This window comes from Rhinatrema bivittatum, chromosome 3 (genome assembly GCF_901001135.1).
Source record: "Rhinatrema bivittatum chromosome 3, aRhiBiv1.1, whole genome shotgun sequence".
Classification (NCBI taxonomy): Eukaryota; Metazoa; Chordata; class Amphibia; order Gymnophiona; family Rhinatrematidae; genus Rhinatrema; species Rhinatrema bivittatum.
This window is the reverse complement of record NC_042617.1, coordinates 78,101,321-78,122,621: the sequence shown is the minus strand read 5'-3', so window position 1 is coordinate 78,122,621 and position 21,301 is coordinate 78,101,321. Positions and strand designations below refer to the sequence as shown.

The 21,301-nt window shown below is 47.0% G+C and overlaps 1 protein-coding gene across 1 annotated transcript in view; it reads left to right on the top strand.

Annotated features, from left to right (window-relative positions):
* LOC115086926 (follicle-stimulating hormone receptor-like) overlaps positions 1 to 21,301 on the top strand; it is a 458,076-nt gene that overhangs the window by 156,648 nt on the left and 280,127 nt on the right. The gene's annotated exons all lie outside the window — the stretch shown is intronic.

The following is a 21,301-nucleotide window of genomic DNA, read 5'->3' as shown; positions in this document are numbered from 1 at the left end:
GACACCCCCCCCCCCCACTGGACCCCAGGTAATTTAAAACATTTTGGGGGGGTTCAGGAGGGTGGAGGATTTATTTTAAAGGGTCGGGGTGGGTTTTAGGGTTGTTTTAGTGTGCTTGTTTTCCCGCCCTCCCCCTCCCCTGATAAAACGATTTTTTAACCTAAAAAACTAAGACGATCAGATTCCCCCCCCCCAGCGAAAATCGATCGTTAAGACGATCGATCTCACGATTCACATCCCTAGAATCTACTATAACATTCTGCATGCCCAGAAAATAATGTGCCCAAGTAGAGACATTCAGTTAGAAGACGCAAAACACAAACTTGTGCATAAGTTCCAAAATCCACTAGCACTTGGTTAACTAGGTGTTAATAAACTCCACTATGCCTAAGTTATTGCACCAGAATATAACCTTCATGTCTTGCAACTGTTCCCCTCAAACCATCAATGCTACTACAATGATCATCCCTTGACACAAGCAGAAATCCAGCTGTGGTGTCTTCTAGTAGCAGAGAGATCCTGGATTCTCAGCAGGGAGAACTGTTACATCAAGTGGTAATGGAACCCACACAAGAAGGGGTGATACTGGACCTAGAGCTTACCAATGGGATAGTGTCAATATTTTGATGTCATAGATGATTGTCTGGGATCAATAATCATCAGCTGATGTGGGTTACTGTTAGCATGCAGGTTCATTTTATGCTGATGGTCCTTAACATCAGGAAAACTAACTTTGTTAATATAGGGAAGTATCTCAAGGAGTCATTAGCTAGATGAGAAAATCAGGGGAAACAGAAGAGCAGTCGGCAAAACTAAAAGGAAGCATTGTAAGGGCAACTAACCTTCTTGATAGTAAAGTATATAAAGGAAAAAGGAAAACGAGGCTACTATGGTTTTCTAAAGAATTACTGAAAAAATAAAGAAAAGATAAGGAATGAAAAAAAATGTTTAGCATTCATAAAGTACAAGAGACCACAGAAAGAAAAATGACAAAAATATCTGGAAAAGCTAAGAGAAGCTAGGAAAAACAATCAGAAGAACAAAGATGCAAGTGGAATTAAAAATAGTAAATACGGCAAAATGGAGGGACACATTTATTTTTTTTATGAAGTGCAAAAGTGGCAAGACTCAGTGTGAAGGGAAGAAATATGTAGAGGATGACAAGGAAAAAGCAAAATTGCTTAATAAATATTTCTGTTCAGAATTCACTGAGGAAGGGCCTGCAGTTGGACCACAGAAAATGGACACAAAGATGATTGGAAGAGAGGTAAACCTATTTTTAGGAAACTTTATTCATGAAGAAATAGCTAAATTTAAAGTAGGTAAAGCAATGGCGCCAGATGAGATAGATCCAATAGATTTAAGAAAACTTAGACAAATTCTGGAAGCTATCCTAGCTGACTTTTTAAATGCTTCTTTAGTGTCAGTAGTAGTTCAGTTGGATTAGAGACAGGAGGATATGGCTCCTCTTTACAAAAGTGGAAGAAGGAGGCTGTGAACTACAGGCCAGTAATTCTGATCTCTGAGGTTAGTAATTTAATGGAATCATTGCTAAAACAGAGGGCAATGCGGTTTATAGAATACAATGGTTTTACCAAGGGTAGGTCTTGTCAGACAAATCTGATCAATTGTTTTGACTGGGTGTCTAAAGAGTTGGAACAGGAGATGATTATATAGTATGCTTAGATTTTAGTAAGGCTTTTGACAGGTATACATATAGACAATTTATAAATAAACTGAACACCTTTGGTACGGGATCTAAGGTTACTAATTGGGTTAGTAACAAGTTGAGTGGGAGGTGACAAAGGGTGGTGTTAAATGGAGCTCACTAGTGGGGTGCCTGAGGGATCAGTCCATGGACTGGTTCTTTTCAACATTTTTGTAACTGATATTGTGGACAATCAGGAAAGCTCTGATAGTCTAAGAAGGTGTGGAAAACATGAGGAAGCACCAAGCAAAGTTTGACGAATGGTCTAGATTCTAGTAGCTTAATGCTACTATAATGCTAAAATATTAGCTTTAAGATTTTAGCTTAATGCTAAAATATTCATGAATTTGGGCTGCAAAAACCCAACGGGCGGATTTTAAAAGCCCTGCTCGCGTAAATCCGCCCGGATTTACGCGAGCAGGGCCTTGCGCGCCGGTGCGCCTATTTTGCATAGGCCGCCGGCGCGCGCAGGTCCCGGGGTTTTCTGAAGGGGGCGTGTCGGGGGCGAGGCCGAATGACGTGGTGTTTCAGGGGCGGGCCTGGGGGCGTGGTTTCAGCCCGGGGCATTTCGGGAGCGTGGCCACGCCCTCCGGAACCGCCCCGGGTCGAGTCTCGGCGCGCCAGCAGCCCGCTGGCGCGCGTGGATTTACGTCTCCCTCCGGGAGGCGTAAATCCGTGGATAAAGGTAGGGGGGGTTTAGATAGGGCCGGGGGGGTGGGTTAGGTAGGGGAAGGGAGGGGAAGGTGAGGGGAGGGCGAAAGAAAGTTCCCTCCGAGGCCGCTCCGATTTCGGAGCGGCCTCGGAGGGAACGGTGACAGGCTGCGCGGCTCGGCCAGCACCGGCTGCCCAAAATCGGCAGCCTTGCGTGCGCCGATCCAGGATTTTAGAAGATACGCGCGGCTACGCGCGTATCTTATAAAATCCAGCGTACTTTTGTTTGCGCCTGGTGCGCAAACAAAAGTATGCGAACGCGCTTTTTAAAAAAAATCTACCCCCAAGGGAGCAGCATCCTTATGTATAGAAGTTCCAGCGGTAAAAGGGAATAGTGTAGTAGTGGATATTTCTTACTGTCCATCTCCCCAGAATGAAGAATCAGACTGTGAAATGCTAAGATTAAATTGGATAGTTAAAAGAGCAATACAATAATAATAGGAGACTTCAATTATCTGAGTGCTGATTTTATCTATCCATCCATTTCAAATAATTCCTAATATTCTATTTGCCGCTGAAGAGAGGGTAAGCAAAAGGAGATATTTGTGAGAAAGGAAATTTAAGGTAAAGTTTACCAGCAGAGTTGCATGAAAATATTCATCAGCTATAATTAAAGTCTGAGTGAAAAAAAACTCAAATAAAATGTTTAATTGTGAATTTAGACATGAAATCCAGCATATGGTATTAAACCCAGAAGCTGTAACATTTGACTGAGGCACAAGTACTCTGGCAGAGTCATCAGCTGTAGTAAAAAAAAGGCAGTTTTTCTTTGAGACCTGCAACAGTGTATGACTGGAACAACATCTCTTAAGTGTTTTAGACATTATCGTTGGCAGTAGCGCCAGAAATAACACCTCCTTTCCCATTGGTGGTATGAGGGCAATAGTGTGCACTGCGGATGCACCTGCAGCAGGCGAAATTACACCACAGTGGTGCGTCTTGGTGCACACTATCGCTCCCTACCCCTCATTTCCGCTATAATTATAGAGGAATGATAAATCCCAAGGCAAAATCCTTCTGTATTAGAACAGTATGCCTGCGCGACTGATAGACACATAATTAGAGAAAGAAAAGTAAATTGGAGTAACAGACAGAAATCCATTTAAGTGCCCTCATGTTTTATGGGGGGGGGAAGGTTAATTAGCTTGTCAAAATCTAGTTCAGTGGTTCAAGCGAATGAGGCATTCTGCCAGAAAATAACTCATGTAAAGTGTAGATAGTATCTCTTTTTCAGGGCCTTATTCATTAAGGGCCAGATTTTAAGAATTATGCACAGGCGTAGATTTGTGCGCGCAACCCGATTTTGTAAAATGCGCGTGCAGCCACGCGCATATAAAATCCAGGGTCGGCACGCGCAAGGTGGTGCACAATTGTGCAATTTGCGCGCGCCTAGCCGCGCAGCCTTCTCCATTCCCTCCAGCCCCACCCACCTTCCCCTCCCTTCCCCTCCCTTCCACTACCTAACCCGCCCACCAGCCCTACCTAAACCCCCCCTTACCTTTAACTTTTAAGTTGTGCCTGCCTCCGGGCAGATGTAGGTTGCACGCACCAGCCGACGGCCAGCCCATGATCCCGGGCACAGTGGCAAATGGCCCCTGTGCCTGGAGGCTCCGGCCCTGCCCCCGCCCCTGACCGCCCCGCCCATGCCCCACCGTCTTTTTCAAGCCCTGGGACATACATGCATCCCGGGCTTGCGCATGTAACGGAGCCCATGCAAAATGGGCTCGGTGCGCGCAGGGCCATATTTTCAAAGGGTTATGCGCGTAACTGCTCCTGTGCGCACCGAGCCTATTTTGCATAGGCCTGGTGAAGCGTGAAAGCCCCGGGATGCACGTATGTCCTGGGGCTTTGTGAAAGGGGCAGGACAGGACTGAGGCCTCTGGCACAGCGGCCGTGCTGGGGGATCGTACGCCGGCACTCGGCTGGTGCACGCAACCTACGCCTGCCCAGAGGCAGGCGCAACTTATTAAACAAAGGTTAGGGGGAGGTTTAGATAGGGCTGGGGGGCGGGTTAGGTAGGGGAAGGGAGAGGAAGGAGGGGGGGGTGGAAGGAAAGTTCCCTCCGAGTCCGCTCCGATTTCGGGCGGCCTCCGAGGGAATGGGGAAAGCCATCGGGGCTCCCCTAGGGCTCAGAGTGAGCAAGGTGCACATGTGTGCACCCCCTTGCGTGCGCCGACCCCGGATTTTATAACATGCACGTGGCTGCGTGCGCATGTTATAAAATCGGGCGTACATTTGTGACCGCCAAATGTACCCCACGCGCATAGGTTTTAAAATCCGGCCCTAAAGCGTTTCTCCCATTTTGTGACTATATGAAAATCTCTTTGTGAATCAGGTACTTGATTTGATAAATTTCAGGATAGTAGGCGGTTTGTCTGGACATGGACAAGATGACCTAAGGACAAAATGATCAATGATATTAAGAAAAAGAAAGTGAGCCTATGCAATCCAGCAGCACCAGCAAAGATTGAAGAGTACTGTGAGCTAATTTTTGCACACTTGTTACAGAGACAGTACATTTCTGGCCAGAAACATAATGAATGACCATAGAAAATATACACAGAAATATTCAGGGACACAGAAAAAGTGGAGAAATGAGTGAGCACAAGAAAACACTGACAGAAATTTAGTGTGCTCAACTCTTGAGTATTGAAGTGAATTCACATATATGTACCTGGATTTTTTCTGAGTAAGAACTGAAACCTGCAAGAACCAGAGTGAAAATATGTGGATTTAGAAATTAGGGATGTGCAGAGGGTAGCCATATGTTACATTCGGGATTCATATTCGTCGGGGGGCAGATACGTTGCATTCGGCAAGGGGGGCTCCCGATACGTTTATACGTTAATTCTTATTCGTTTCCCAGCTAAAATTAAATTAACTACAACCCCCCACCCTCCTGACCCCCCCAAGACTTACCAAAACTCCCTGGTGGTCCAGCGGGGGGTCCAGGAGCCATCTCCTGCACTCACACCCTCGGCTGCCAGTATTCGAAATGGCTCCGATAGCCTTTGACCTACTATATCACAGGGGCTACCGGTGCCATTGGTCAGCCCCTGTCACATGGTGGGAGCAATGGATGGCCAGTGCCATCTTGTGCTTCTACCATGTGACAGGGGCTGACCAATGGCACTGTCAGCCTCTGTGACATAGGGCCTCATTTTCCAAGCACTTTACCGCGTGCGATAAATTCACAAATCGCGTCAGAGGAGAGAGAGAGAGAGAGAGAGAGAGAGAGAGAGAGAGAGAGAGAGAGAGAGAGAGAGAGAGAGAGAGAGAGAGAGAGAGAGAGAGAGAGAGAGAGAGACTTACTATAGTGCCTATGCCCTACATAGGTATTTCAATCCCTATGGGAGGGCTACCTACTAACTCGGGGTGGGGATTAGGTATGAGCGTCGGGGGTTGGGGGCCACTTTCGCATTCCACATGAGACCTACGGACAGAACAGTGGTCTCTAGTGCAGATTTGCTGGCCGTCGGAGTGAGGACGCTCACTCCAAGCGGAGATTTGGCCAACGTTCTCTCCACCTAGCATGTTGTTGCCCAGGTAGAGTGTCCATCAAGCTAGGTAGAGAGAACGTTGCCCAAACCACTTCTTGGAGTGAGCGTCCTCACTCCGACGGCCAGCAAATCTGCACTAGAGACCACTGTTCTGTCCAGTGGAAGCCCCGGGACCGTTCTCCTGCTCTCGGGCCATCGGCACCATTTTGGCTGCCACTAATAAAAATGGCGCCAATGGCCCGATAAAAAAAAAAACACCGACCCTTTAAAAATGACCCCTTTGCTTCCCCCACCCTCCCGAAACACCCAAAACCATTTTAAAATTACCTGGGGGGCGCGGGGAGCGATCTCCCGCTCTCGGGCCGTTGGCTGCCACTAATCAAAATGACGCTGATGGCCCTTTGCCCTTACCATGTGACAGGGTATCTGTGCCATTGGTCGGATCCTGTCACATGGTAGGAGCACTGGATGGCTGGTGCCATCTTGTGCTCCTACTATGTAACAGGGGCTGACCAATGGCACCGGTAGCCCCTGTGACATAGTAAGGGCAAAGGCTATCGGCGCCATTTTGAATACTGGCAGCTGATGGACCGAGTGCAGGAGGTCGCTCCCGGACCCCTGCTAGACCACCAGGGGCTTCTGGCAAGTCTTGGGGGACCCTAAGTCTATTCCATGTTACCATTGCTAATGGCAGTGGCTATTCTCTAAGGGGCGGATTTTAAAAGGCGCGCGAATAGCCTACTTTTGTTTGCGCTCCAGGCGCAAACAAAAGTACGCTGGATTTTAGTAGATACGCGCGGAGCCGCGCGTATCTGCTAAAAACCTGGATCGGCGCGCGCAAGGCTATGGATTTTGTATAGCCGGCGCGCGCCGAGCCACACAGCCTACCCCCGTTCCCTCCCCTCACCTTCCCCTCCCTTCCCCTACCTAACCCACCCGCCCGGCCCTGTCTAAAACCCCCCCTTACCTTTGTCGGGGGATTTACGCCTCCCAGAGGGAGGTGTAAATCCCCGCGCGCCAGCGGGCCTCCTGCGCGCCGGGCCGCGACCTGGGGGCGGGTACGGAGGGCGTGGCCACGCCCCCGGACCACCCCGGGCCATAGCCACGCCCCCGTACCCGCCCCCAAAACGCTGCCGACACGCCCCCGAAACGCCGCGACGACCGGGCCCGCCCCCCGACACGCCCCCGACACGCCCCCCTCGGAGAACCGGGACTCGCGTAAGTCCCGGGGCTCTGCGCGCGCCGGGAGGCCTATGTAAAATAGGCTTCCCGGCGCGCAGGGCCCTGCTCCCGTAAATCCGCCCGGTTTTGGGCGGATTTACGCGAGCAGGGCTCTGAAAATCCGCCCCTAAGTGAACTTAATAGCAGGTAATGGACTTTTCTCCAAGAACTTATCCAATCCTTTTTTAAACACAGTTATACTAACTGCACTAACCACATCCTCTGTCAAAAAATTCCAGAGTTTAATTGTGAGTTGAGTAAAAAAGAACTTTCTCTGATTAGTTTTAAATGTGCCACATGCTAACTTCATGGAGTGCCCCCTAGTCTTTCTATTATCTGAAAGAGTAAATAACTGATTCACATCTACCTGTTCTAGACCTCTCATGATTTTAAACATCTCTATCATATCCCCCCTCAGCCATCTCTTCTCCAAGCTGAAAAGTCCTAACCTCTTTAGTCTTTCCTCATAGGGGAGCTGTTCAATTCCCCTTATCATTTTGGTAGTCCTTCTCTGTACCTTCTCCATCGCAATTATATCTTTTTTGAGATGTGGTGACCAGAATTGTACACAGTATTCAAGGTGTGGTCTCACCATGGAGTGATACAGAGGGATTATAATATTTTCTGTTTTATTCACCATGCCCTTTCTAATAATTCCCAACATTTTGTTTGCTTTTTTGACTGCTGCAGCACATTGAACCGACAATTTCAATGTGTTATCCACTATGACGCCTAGATCCCTTTCTTGGGTTGTAGCACCTAATATGGAACCAAACATTGTGTAATTATAGCATGAGTTGTTTTTCCCTATATGCATCACCTTGCACTTATCCACATTAAATTTCATCTGCCATTTGGATGCCCAATTTTCCAGTCTCACAAGGTCTTCCTGCAATTTATCATAATCTGCTTGTGATTTAACTACTCTGAACAATTTTGTGTCATCTGCAAATTTGATTATCTCACTCGTCATATTTCTTTCCAGATCATTTATACATATATTGAAAAGTAAGGGTCCCAATAAAGATCCCTGAGGCACTCCACTGCCCACTCCCTTCCACAGAGAAAATTGTCCATTTAATCCTACTCTCTGTTTCCTGTCTGTTAGCCAGTTTGCAATCCATGAAAAGATATTGCCACCTATTCCATGACTTTTTACTTTTCCTAGAAGCCTCTCATGAGGAACTTTGTCAAATGCCTTCTGAAAATCCAAGTATACTACATCTACTGGTTCACCTTTATCCACATGTTTATTAACTCCTTCAAAAACGTGAAGCAGATTTGTGAGGCAAGACTTGCCTTGGGTAAAGCCATGCTGACTTTGTTTCATTAAACTATGTCTTTCTATATGTTCTGTGATTTTGATGTTTAGAACACTATTTTTCCTGGTACTGAAGTCAGGCTAACTGGTCTGTAGTTTCCGGGATCGCCCCTGGAGCCCTTTTTAAATATTGGGATTATATTTGCTAGCCTCCAGTCTTCAGGTACAATGGATGATTTTAATGATAGGTTACAAATTTTTACTAATAGGTCTGAAATTTCATTTTTTAGTTCCTTCAGAACTCTGGGGTGTATACCATCTGGTCCAGGTGATTTACTACTCTTCCGTTTGTCAATCAGGTCTACCACATCTTCTAGGTTCACCGTGATTTGATTCAGTCCATCTGAATCATTACCCATGAAAACCTTCTCCATTACGGGTACCTCCCCAACATCCTCTTCAGTAAACACCAAAGCAAAGAAATCATTTAATCTTTCCACTTAGCCTTATCTTCCAGGCGCTGCTCTCTTCTTCCTGCTGCAGCTGCCATCGTTGGGGAGGGCCTGCGCGATCGGTGCCGAGCCTCGTTGGGGGAAGGTCAGTCTCCCACTCTCCCCACCCGAGCAGACTCGACGCCGATAGCGTGGCCTAGCTGGATCAAAGAAAAAGAAACCGGAAAAAAAATAAAACCAATAGCGCGCCGAGACCGGCCGAATCCCCGCCCACATGCCAGCTCCACCTATTATCTCCTCGCCGGGCTGGGGTTTAAATCTTCCGCTCTCCAGGCGCCGCTCTCTTCTTCCTGCTGCAGCTGCCATCGTTGGGTAGGGCCTGCGCGATTGGCGCCGAGCCCCGTCGGGGGAAGGTCAGTCTCCCACTCTCCCCACCCGAGCAGGCTCGACGCCGATAGCGGGGCCTAGCTGGATCAAAGAAAAAAAAAACGGAAAAAAATAAAACCAATAGCGCGCCGAGACCGGCCGAATCCCCGCCCACACGCCAGCTCCACCTATCATCTCCTCACCGGGCTGGGGTTTAAATCTTCCGCTCTCCCAGGCGCCGCGCGCCGAAGGTGCGTGACAAAGGGGCTGGCCCCTTTGTGCGCCCCTTCGTGCAGCCCCGAAAGAAGCCCCATTACGGAGCCCTTAAGCTCACAGTCCTTATCTGCATCGCTATAGTCCTCCTCAGCAATATCACCTTACTTCAACCTCTCACTACTTCGGCCTCTCTAACATCGCGGCCTTCCGTTACATCCTAGTTGACGGAACCCCTTGAAAGATACACAGCCGCTCCGACCAGCTCGTGATCTCTATCACCTCCCGCCATCTTACGGATCACATTCGTCCTTGCACACAACAAAACCAATTTGAAGCCAGTAGTCTAAAGAGTCTAAAGAAGCTCCATATTCAAACCAAAAGAAGCTTCACCATGTATCTACATCAAACAACTAGGTAAGAGCCTGAAATTTTTCAAAGCAATAATATCAAGCATCCAATAGACCCCTTCACTCACGCTTTTTCACGCCTCACCTCGCTCCTCCTATCGTATTTTATTGTTTGCCCTCAACAAATATGAGAATCAATACAATTCCTATTATACATAAAAGCAGGGGATACATACAAAACAATCAAGCCACTCCACTGGACCTACAAACTAGACAAAAAAGGCTTTTACCTATTATCTCTCCGCTAAACCAACTCCTTGGTCTTACTCTATTTTCAGTTACCCTTTTGAATGCTCAATCCCTTTCAAAAAAAACTCACCTACTATGCGACTACCTTGAGGAAGAAAAACCAGATCTATGTGCCATCACTGAATCTTGGCTAAAACCTGAGGATACAGCCCTGATCAATCAACTTCCTCTCCAAACATTCGACATTTTTTCCATCCCTAGACCTAAAAAAAGAGGAGGTGGACTGTTATTAGCTTTAAAAAAAATTCTTGGATTATCCCTTCTTACAACTAACTCCTCTCCAAATCTTGAATTTGCAGTCTTCAAATCACCTCACCTTCAACTAGGCCTCATCTATGCTCCTCCAGGCCGTCTTGACTCTGATCCTTCTCCATTAATAGAATATATAGCCACTCACATCAACATGGACTCACCTGCCATATTGCTTGGAGATTTCAACCTGCACGTAGATGCTAAACCCCGTTCCTCCAACTGTGAAATTTTCATCAACACTCTCAACTCCATGGGCTTTCATCAAATAATAAACTAATCTACCCATAAAGCTGGTCATACCTTAGATTTAATCTTTATTAATCAAGGTTTATCCCCCTCGGCTCCAGCAGTTTGCCTGCCAATCCCATGGTCGGATCATAAGTTAATACACACCTCTTTAGCAATTCACCTCCCATGCACTTCCTCCTCACTAAAAACATCGGTTCAATTCAGAAAACTTTTCAACCAGGAAACCCTCATTACTCATCTATTGGAGGAACTAAAACACATTAACATATCCGACGCTGACTCAGCCCTCGCATCCTGGTCCTCTATAACTAAAAATGTTGCAGATCAGACATGCCCTCTTATCTCCAAATCCATCAACGCTAATAAAGATGAGAAAAAACCATGGTTTACCCATGAACTTAGTCATTTAAAACGGGAACTGAGAAACAAAGAACATATCTGGAGAAAAAATCCCACTTCAGAAAACAACTCAGCCTTCAAAACCAGCATGCACCAATACCGGATCGCCATCCTACAGAAAAAAAAAGATTTCTACTCTCGAAAAATCCACCACTTCTTCTATGACCCAAAAGCCCTTTTCTCCCTGGTCTCATCCCTCACTAAACCACCCACGACCACCATTCCAGACGACAAATCCGCAAATAAAGCAGAGGAACTTGCAATCTTCTTCAAGAAGAAAATATCCAACCTTCTGAAACCACTCCTTAACCATAAAAAATCTTCCCCCCAAACACCTCTCGCAACATCAACTCATCTTCAGACCTCAAGCCTGGAATCCTTTGATCCAGCATCCTCTCTAGAGATTGAAAATATTCTAAAAAAACTTAAACCTGCATCCCACCCGCTTGATTCGATTCCTGCTAATCTGCTCATTGCTAGTGCCAAAGCTATTGCAAAGCCTATTGCGCAAATCATTAGAGATGTGAATCGTGTCCTCGATCGTCTTAACGATCGATTTCGGCTGGGAGGGGGAGGGAATCGTATTGTTGCCGTTTGGGTGTGTAAACTATCGTGAAAAATCGTTAAAATCGTGAGCCGGCACACTAAACCCCCCTAAAACCCACCCCGACCCTTTAAATTAAATCCCCCCCCCCCCCGAACCCCCCCCCCCCCAAATGCTTTAAATTACCTGGGGATCCGGCGGTGGTCCAGAACGGCGGCGGTCCGGAACGGTCCCCTCAATAGAATCGTGTTGTCTTCAGCCGGCGCCATTTTTCAAAATGGCCACCGCAAAATGGCGGCGGCCATAGACAAAAACGATTCGACGGAGGAGGTCGTTCCGGACCCCCGCTGGACTTTTGGCAAGTCTTGTGGGGGTCAGGAGGCCCCCCCAAGCTGGCCAAAAGTTTCCTGGGAGTCCAGCGGGGTTCCGGGAGCGATTTCTTGCCGCGAATCGTTTTCATACGGAAAATGGCGCCGGCAGGAGATCGACTGCAGGAGGTCGTTCAGCGGGGGTTCCGGACCTCCGCTGAACGACCTCCTGCACTCGATCTCCTGCCGGCGCCATTTTCCATACGAAAACGATTTGCGGCAAGAAATCGCTCCCGGAACCCCGCTGGACTCCCAGGAAACTTTTGGCCAGCTTGGGGGGGCCTCCTGACCCCCACAAGACTTGCCAAAAGTCCAGCGGGGGTCCGGAACGACCTCCTCCGTCGAATCGTTTTTGTCTATGGCCGCCACCATTTTGCGGCGGCCATTTTGAAAAATGGCGCCGGCTGAAGACAACACGATTCTATTGAGGGGGCCGTTCCGGACCGCCGCCGTTCTGGACCACCGCCGGATCCCCAGGTAATTTAAAGCATTGGGGGGGGGGGGGTTCGGTAGGGTGGGGGATTTAATTTAAAGGTTCGGGGGTGGGTTTTAGGGGGTTTTAGTGTGCCGGTTTTCCTGCCCTCCCCCTTCCCCCGATTTACGATTTTTTAACGATAAATCGGGGGAATTGGTATTGTATCGTGGCCCTAACGATTTTTTGACGATTTAAAATATATCGGACGATATTTTAAATCGTCAAAAAACGATTCACATCCCTACAAATCATCAATGCCTCCCTTACACAGGGCTCAGTTCCATCTCCACTCAAAGTCGCTATCCTAAAACCCCTTCTAAAAAAGCCAAATCTCTCTCCGGAAAATCCAGCCAACTTTCGGCCAATAGCCAACCTCTCTTTTATAGCTAAAATCCTAGAAAGATTAGTCAACCATCAACTCTGCGAATTCTTAGACGATAACAACATTCTCGCCACAGCACAATTTGGATTCCGCAAATCCCGAAGCACTGAATCCCTTCTCATTTCGCTAACCGACAACATTCTTTTCAACCTAGAGAAAAAACAACCTTGCCTTTTCATCCTCCTTGATCTATCAGCGGCATTTGATACTGTAAACCACAAGATCCTCTTAGACCGACTAGCAGAGATTGGAATCAAAAACACCACATTCAATTGGTTTAAATCCTTCTTACAAGACAGGTCCTATAAAGTTAAGATCAACAACTATGAATCTCAACCAATCATTTCGGACCTTGGCGTCTCTCAAGGATCCTCATTGTCTCCGACCTTATTTAACATTTATTTGCTCCCTCTCTGTAACCTACTTTCTAAGCTAAACCTAACACATTACCTTTACGCCGACGATGTCCAAATTCTCATCCCCATCACCAAATCCTTGCAAGAAACTCTTCACTTTTGGAATTCATGCTTCCTCTCCATATCAAATCTCCTTGCTGATCTCTGCCTAATTCTCAATACCAACAAAACTGAATTCCTCCTAATCACCCAAGAAGGAAACTACCAACTCGCTAACACTCTTCCTTTGGCATCTCCTACTCTATCTCCCCAGGTCAGAAACTTAGGAGTCACTATGGATAACCATCTGAATTTCAAAGGCTTTATCAGTAATACAGTAAAAGAATGCTTCTTCAAACTCCAGGTTTTAAAAAGAATCAGACCTTTATTACACCCCCAGGATTTCAGATCTTTCTTGCAAGCAATTATATTCTCCAAAATTGATTACTGCAACTCTCTGTTACTTGGGCTCCCAGCTATCTCCCTAAAACCCCTGCAAATGCTCCAAAATGCCACTGCCAGGATCTTAACCAAAGCAAAAAAAAGGGACCACATAACTCCAATCCTGAAAAATCTTCACTGGCTCCCTATAAAATATAGGATCCTCTACAAAACCATCTCATCCATCCATAAATCCATTTACAAAGTCTCACACCTCGACCTCAAGATCCCATTCCAGCTACATTTGTCCTCTCGTCCATTGAGATCGGCACAAAAAGGCTCTCTAAAAACCCCTCCTCTCAAAATCTCGTCAAACAAAAGAGCCCTATCTACAGCAGGCCCTATCCACTGGAACTCTCTACCATCAGGTCTTAGACTCGAACAGTGCCCCATCACTTTCAAAAAAAGATTTAAAACTTGGCTTTTCACTCAAGCATACGCCTGAGCTGATCTTCTCAATACCCCCTTTTCCGGGTCAATTTAATTTCATACCACATAATTCAACAATACAATAGCCAGTGGCTGTGGTGTTGTTTAATACTCAACAATACTATCTTGCTATGGCTGTGGTGTTGTTCAAGGTTCAATAATACTATAGCCAATGGCTTATCCATCTAGACAAGTTACAAATACTAGATACTCAATTGATTCATTCTAATTGCCTGTCTATAAGATTGTTGTTATTTATTTGTTGTATTATTATGCCTTATTTGTTGTATTATTATGCCTTATTTTTAATTCAATTTTTTCCAAGTTCACTCTCCTGTTCTATGTAAGACTCATATGTTTAGTCATCCTAATGTTATATGTAAACCGAGGTGATTGGTAACATTGTTACCAGAACCTCGATATATAAAAAATGTTAAATAAATAAATGAATAAATAAATAAATAAATAAATAAATAAATCTTCTCTAAGTGCCCCTTTAACCCCTCGATCATCTGTGAGTTTTTGCCTCTACAGCCAACTTATTTTCAAATTCTCTCTTAGCCTGTCTTATCAATGTCTTACATTTAACTTGCCAACATTTGTGCTTTATCCTATTTTCTTCTGTTGGATCCTTCTTCCAATTTTTGAATGAAGATCTTTTGGCTAAAATAGCTTCTTTCACCTCCCCTTTTAACCATGCCGGTAATTGTTTTGCCTTCTTTCCACCTTTCTTAATGTGTGGAATACATCTAGACTGTGCTTCTAGAATGGTATTTTTTAAGAATGACCACGCCTCTTGGACAGTTTTTACTTTTGTAGCGGCTCTTTTCAGTTTTTTTCTAACAATTTTTCTCATTTTATCAAAGTTTCCCTTTTGAAGGTTTAGCACGAGAGCCTTGGATTTGCACTTTGTTCCTCTTCCAGTCTTCAAATCAAATTTGATCATATTGGGGTAGATTTTCAGACGAGCGCGAACAGCCTACTTTTGTTTGCGCTCCAGGCGCAAACAAAAGTACGCTGGATTTTAGTAGATACGCGCGGAGCCGCGCGTATCCACTAAAATCCTGGATCGGCGCGCGCAAGGCTATCGATTTTGTATAGCCTGCGCGCGCCGAGCCGCGCTGCCTCCCCCCGTTCCCTCCAAGGCCGCTCCGAAATCGGAGCGGCCTTGGAGGGAACTTTCCTTTGCCCTCCCCTCACCTTCCCCTCCCTTCCCCTACCTAACCCACCCGCCCGGCCCTGTCTACACCCCCCCCTTACCTTTGTCGGGGGATTTACGCCTCCCGGAGGGAGACGTAAATCCCCGCGCGCCAGCGGGCCTGCTGCGCGCCGGGCCGCGACCTGGGGGCGGGTACGGAGGGCGCGGCCACGCCCCCGGGCCGTAGCCACGCCCCGTACCCGCCCCCAAAACGCTGCCGACACGCCCCCGGAACGCCGCGACGACCGGGCCCGCCCCCCCGACACGCCCCCCTCCGAGAACCCCGGGACTTACGCGAGTCCCGGGGCTCTGCGCGCGCCGGGAGGCCTATGTAAAATAGGCTTCCCGGCGCGCAGGGCCCTGCTCGCCTAAATCCGCCCGGTTTTGGGCGGATTTAGGCGAGCAGGGCTCTGAAAATCTACCCCATTATGATCACTATTGCCAAGCGGCCCCACCACCATTACCTCTCTCACCATGTCCTGTGCTCCACTGAGAATTAGAACTAAATTTTTGTTGTTGTTAAATGACCTCATATTCGGCTACATGCTATCCTGCATAAATATAACACACAAAGACTAAATGATCATGCAAATGTTGCACCATTAAAAGCCGATTATGAGGTCATTTAAACAATAAAAAATTTGTATTGAGTTAATGACTTGAGAAACTGTTTTGGAAATAGAGGTACTTTGGTCTTCTATGTTTACCTACTATTGTTATGACTGTATCCTCACTTGAAAATAGTGAGAAGTTTGGATATTGGTTAAAAATATAACATTTTTTGAACTATTCCCGATATTGGTTGTCATTACAGTCTGGGCTCATAAGTTATACAACAAAAAGATTATATTCTGGTCCGATAATCAAGCAGTAGTGATGGTTATTAATAGGCAGGTGGCACGTTGCTCCAAGGTAGCGGAATTACTGAGGGAAGAGGTACTCCTTGCAATCAAACATGATGATAAGAGCCAAGCATATACATGATATCCATAATCGGGTAGTGGACTCAGTCGCCAGGGCTAAGTGGGATCTCAGTCGCCAGCGCTAAGTGGGATCTCTTTCATCAACAGCTACCAGAGGCAGACGAGGAAGGAATCCCAATACCGAACCTATTATGGCGGATTGGAACGATACCGAATGGGGGTTACTGAGGGTATCTGTTGCTCCTGTGACATGGAAAGCCTATTGCAAGGGTTTTGCTAGAGTACAGGCATTCCAACAGGGGCAAGGAGGGAAAGGGGGAAAGATATAGGAAAGGTAGATAGTAAGGTTCGTGGCATGGGCAAAGGAAGTGGGTATGTCTAGAGGAGCGACGACGAACCAGCTAGCAAGTTCTGCATTCTTTGGGAAAGCGCAAGAGCTAGGTGACCCATTGGATAATTTCATGGTTAAGAAGATGCTGGCAGGTTGGGCTAGGAAGATGGTATGGAAAGGGGATAAGTGGCAGCCAATAACCCATGAGACATTGGTGCGTTTATGGTATGCAGCGGCACAGGTCTGTACAGGGAGCTTTGAAGTAGTGTTGCTCAGAGCTGCGTTCTGCACAGCATTTTTCGCAGCATTAAAGATTAGCGAACTAGTGGTGGCATCCAAAAATGACAAAGGAAGTGATGGCATATTATATAGCAATGTGAACGTGCAAGGGCAGAGCATTAGTATGCAGATCCACAAATCTAAAACGGATCAGAGAGCAAAAGGAGTGGAAATAAGGCTGGCACAAATGGCATCACAAGTAAATTGCCCAGTTAGAAACTTGGAGAACTTCCTACAGATAAGGCCCAAAGGGGGCATCCACTTCCTGGTCCATAAGGACGGGGTGCCATTAACAAAACTCCAGTTTGTGGCTGTGCTACATAAGGTATTAGACAGCATACCTTATGTAGCACCGCCGCAAACTGGAGTTCCTCCGGGTTCCTCCGGGTTCAGCATAGGGCTGAACCCGGAGGAATATGGAACGCATTCTTTTAGGATTTGGGCCACCACAAGCACAGCGCAAGCAGGCCTGCCCATGGAAACAATCCGAAAGATAGGCAGGTGGCAGTTGGCAGCGGCCAGTAGGTACATTAGGCCGAGATTTGTACAGATTGGTCACTAACCAAGAAATTCCATTTCACCCACAGGTCCATGCCTACGAAGGAAGATAGTATGGTTGTTAGGACATTCCTTCATACACTGGGCGGCCCGGAGGGCACAGGAGAGGCCATACGACATGCACTTGGGCTTGGCACCACGGGGAGTCAACTTGAAGTGGATGGGAAAATGAGGAATGAAATGGGGGCAACTGATCCTGGAGCTACAAAACAGTTTGCATACATTACAATGGCCAGATGTCATGGTCATACATTTAGGGGGTAACGATATGGAGGAGAGCACAGCCAAACAACTGATAGGAGAAAAAGTGATTTGGAGGCAGTAAGGGATATGACCCCGGGGACGACCATAATATGGTCGGAGATCATACCCTGGCTAAAATGGCAGGGTGACAAGTTATGGTGCAGGGGGCGGAAGAAGGTAAATAGGCAAATCGAGGTATGGGCACAGAGGATAGGTATACTGCCGATCAGGCATGAGTGGGCGGACGAGCCATGCCTAGGCCTATACCGGCCGGATTTGATACACCTATCGGATGTGGGTGTTGCGACCATCGCTGCCCGACGTCTCCACTCCGCCCTCCTCACCTCCTTGGCGACTCCCTCTTGCTCAAGTGGAAGGTTGGCTGCCGCGGCATCATTCTGCCGTCTTGCTCCAGCATCTCTGGAGTGGCTCGACACTGCAATCAGCCATGTTTCACAAGGGCCTAAGGGCGCGTGTGCGGTGCAGCCCCGACTGATGTACCAGCAATGGCGTGAACCTCAGGGGTGTCCCCCTGAGATGACGTCAGCAGTACCGGATATATAAGGTCTTAGAAATCACTAACTGATCGAGTTAGCAAGGGTTACTCTACCTAAGCTACTCTGCCTTCTCGGACTTACCAGGGGTACCCATTCCTCGGGGGCCTCGTTCTCTCTTTGTTTTTCAGGTCACAGTCAGGAACCAGCACTCGCTCCTCGAGGGCCCATGTTCCCAGACTGGTTGCTGAATACTTACTCTGCCTGGAAGTCATCGCTGCCTACTACACCAGTGAATTACCATCTCTCTCAGAGCTTTCCCTGGAACCAGGTACTCGCTCCTGAAGGGCCTAACCCATTCCAACACCTGGACTATTTATAGAGACTATTGTGTGAGTGTTACCATCAAGGTTCTGTTCCTGAACTCTGCATACTCTGCCTACTCACTATATTCAGTTTCTCTACAGTTCAGTTATCCAGGATCGCGGTTCCAGTACCTGAGGGACTACAGCCCTGCCGGGAACTTCCAGCTCACTACTGCCACCTCTGGTGGTTCAATATACTGTTTAGTAAAAGAACTAGTGTGTGTCTATCTCCATACTCTGAGCCTGACTGGTGGTCCCTCTCGGGATCTTCCCCTGGGGCATGGTCATCTGCCACCGACCCAAGAATCTACCCACAACTACCTCAAACACCAACAGTGGGGTATGATTTGTTTAATAACGCCATACAGGAGCGCTGGAGCCATATTTACTGAAGTTAGGCTGCAGTAGGAGTGTTGAGGGGGCCTGGGACAAGTAAAACACTATCCCAGGCCGGTGGCAGGGGTACCCGAGTCGGTAGGCCAGGAGGGGCCGGGAGGACATGGTGGACAAACCAGGGTCCTAGGAGTTCGAAGAGTGTGTAGAGGTGGGCATGGACTGCCTGGAGGAATGGCCCCATGGCTTGGACATGGCAGGGGGCCGGTAAGATGTTTTGGTGGACTGGCTTACATGTGTCCACCATGTACCCGAGGAATGGGTACATGGCAGACACCGGCACGAAGCCCGGGATGGAAATATTGATAGACGCACAACTACTCGGGTACCAAAAAATGTGTTTTATGTTAATAATTAATAAAAGCTGCGGCCTGTTTTCACCAAAACTTGGAGTATGTGTGTTTATCTATGGAGTTCAGTGAGGGGCTGGGGGGAGAGGGGACATGAGGGTGCAAGCTGCCAATGATAAACAGGACCGACAAGTGCCTGCGGGGAGGGCCACCCCTTAATATGGCTTTTGCCGCAGGGGACGGCCCCCCCCAGCCTTACCTGGCGCCGTATCTGGCAGTTTCCCCTGGCCTCGGAGCAGGCCGGGCCAGTGCACATGACGTGGTGATGTCACTGTGCCCCAACGCGCTGACCCGGTGATGTCACCACGTCACTCGCAACGGCCCAAGGCCGCAGGAAACCACTGGATACGGCGCCGGATAAGGCTGGGGGGGTGGGCGTCCCCTCCAGCAATCTATTGAGTTCAGTGAGGGACTGGGAGGAGAGGGAACATGAGGGTGCAAGCTGCCGATGTTAATAGATGTTCTATTCCCTCTTTCCAGATTAACCCACAGTGCCTCCACCTTACTTCTTTAACCCTGCAATGCTGTTGCCATAATATTGTTTTTATATATAATGCCATGCCTCCTCCCTTCTTTCCTACCCTTACATGTTAAATATTTCACTAGAAGTTGTTAAAGGTGTTCCTGGAAAGTATTTAAAGAAGTTTTACTTATTTCCAAAATAATTTTTTTTCAGTTTGATTTCTTTAAAAAAATAAATGTTATTGAATTTGAGAATTTGAATTAAGGTATTTATTGCTTTGAATTAACACGGGGATGTTAACTTTCAAACAGCCATCTGGACGTACATGTACACCTGAATTGCCAGCTGGCACCCAGAGATGCAGCCATTTTGTAACATACAAGCATATATGTGCATATAATATAAAATCAGTTGTACGCATGTACATGTGCACACAATTTTTATATGGATGCATGCCTGTGTGTGCAAATGCCGGCTCTACCACATAATTGGGGTTTTTTATTAGATACGCACACAGATGCAATAGCCCTTTTTCCCAGTTCACTTCCAGATTGTCCAGTTAATGGATTAGATTTCCTAACTCCCCCTAATATTTAGACTCATTTTTACCCATTTAACCCTGACCCTTAAAACTCCTCACCTCGTGTTTTTTATTTTAATACTTACACGCTGTCCATAGCAGAAGTAAAGTTACCTGGTATGAGAACCTGGTGCACACTTGTGCACTTAATTACTTATGTGCACATTTCAAAGTAACTTCCCAGAATGCCCATGTCCCTGCCCATGCTCTGCCCAGACTACACCCATGCCCCACCCCTTTTTCAAAGTTTTTGATTTGTGCACAAACTGGGAGATACGTGCATAGTTGTGTGCTTTTTAAAATCCACGCAGCGCACGCCAGCCTGAGACACGCGTGTTTCTCATGGCTTTGGTGCACATAGGGCTTTTGACATTGACCTTCTGTTGTATTACAGGATTTTATTATTGATTTTTATTTTCCACAACCAAATCTTATGGCACTTTCTTCTCTCTTCTATCTCCGGGAAACCATTTCTATTGTTTAAATCACATTATTGAGAAGAATCTGTTCCATCCAAGGGGATGGAACAGCTCCCCTATGAGGAAAGGCTGAAGAGGTTAGGGCTGTTCAGCTTGGAGAAGAGACGGCTGAGGGGGGATATGATAGAGGTCTTTAAGATCATGAGAGGTCGTGAACGAGTAGATGTGACTCGGTTATTTACACTTTCGATAATAGAAAGACTAGGGGGCATTCCATGAAGTTAGCAAGTAGCACATTTAAGACTAATCGGAGAAATTTCTTTTTCACTCAACGCACAATAAAGCTCTGGAATTTGTTGCCAGAGGATGTGGTTAGTGCAGTTAGTGTAGCAGGGTTCAAAAAAGGTTTGGATAAGTTCTTGGAGGAGAAGTTCATTAATGGCTATTAATCAAGCTTACTTAGGGAATAGCCACTGCTATTAATTGCATCAGTAGCATGGGATCTTCTTAGTGTTTGGGTAATTGCCAGGTTCTTGTGGCCTGGTTTGGCCTCTGTTGGAAACAGGATGCTGGGCTTCATGGACCCTTGGTCTGACCCAGCATGGCAATTTCTTATGTTCTTATGGTTTTTTTGTGTGTGACTGACATTGGAGGAAAAGTAAGGGAGAGATGTTTTTCAC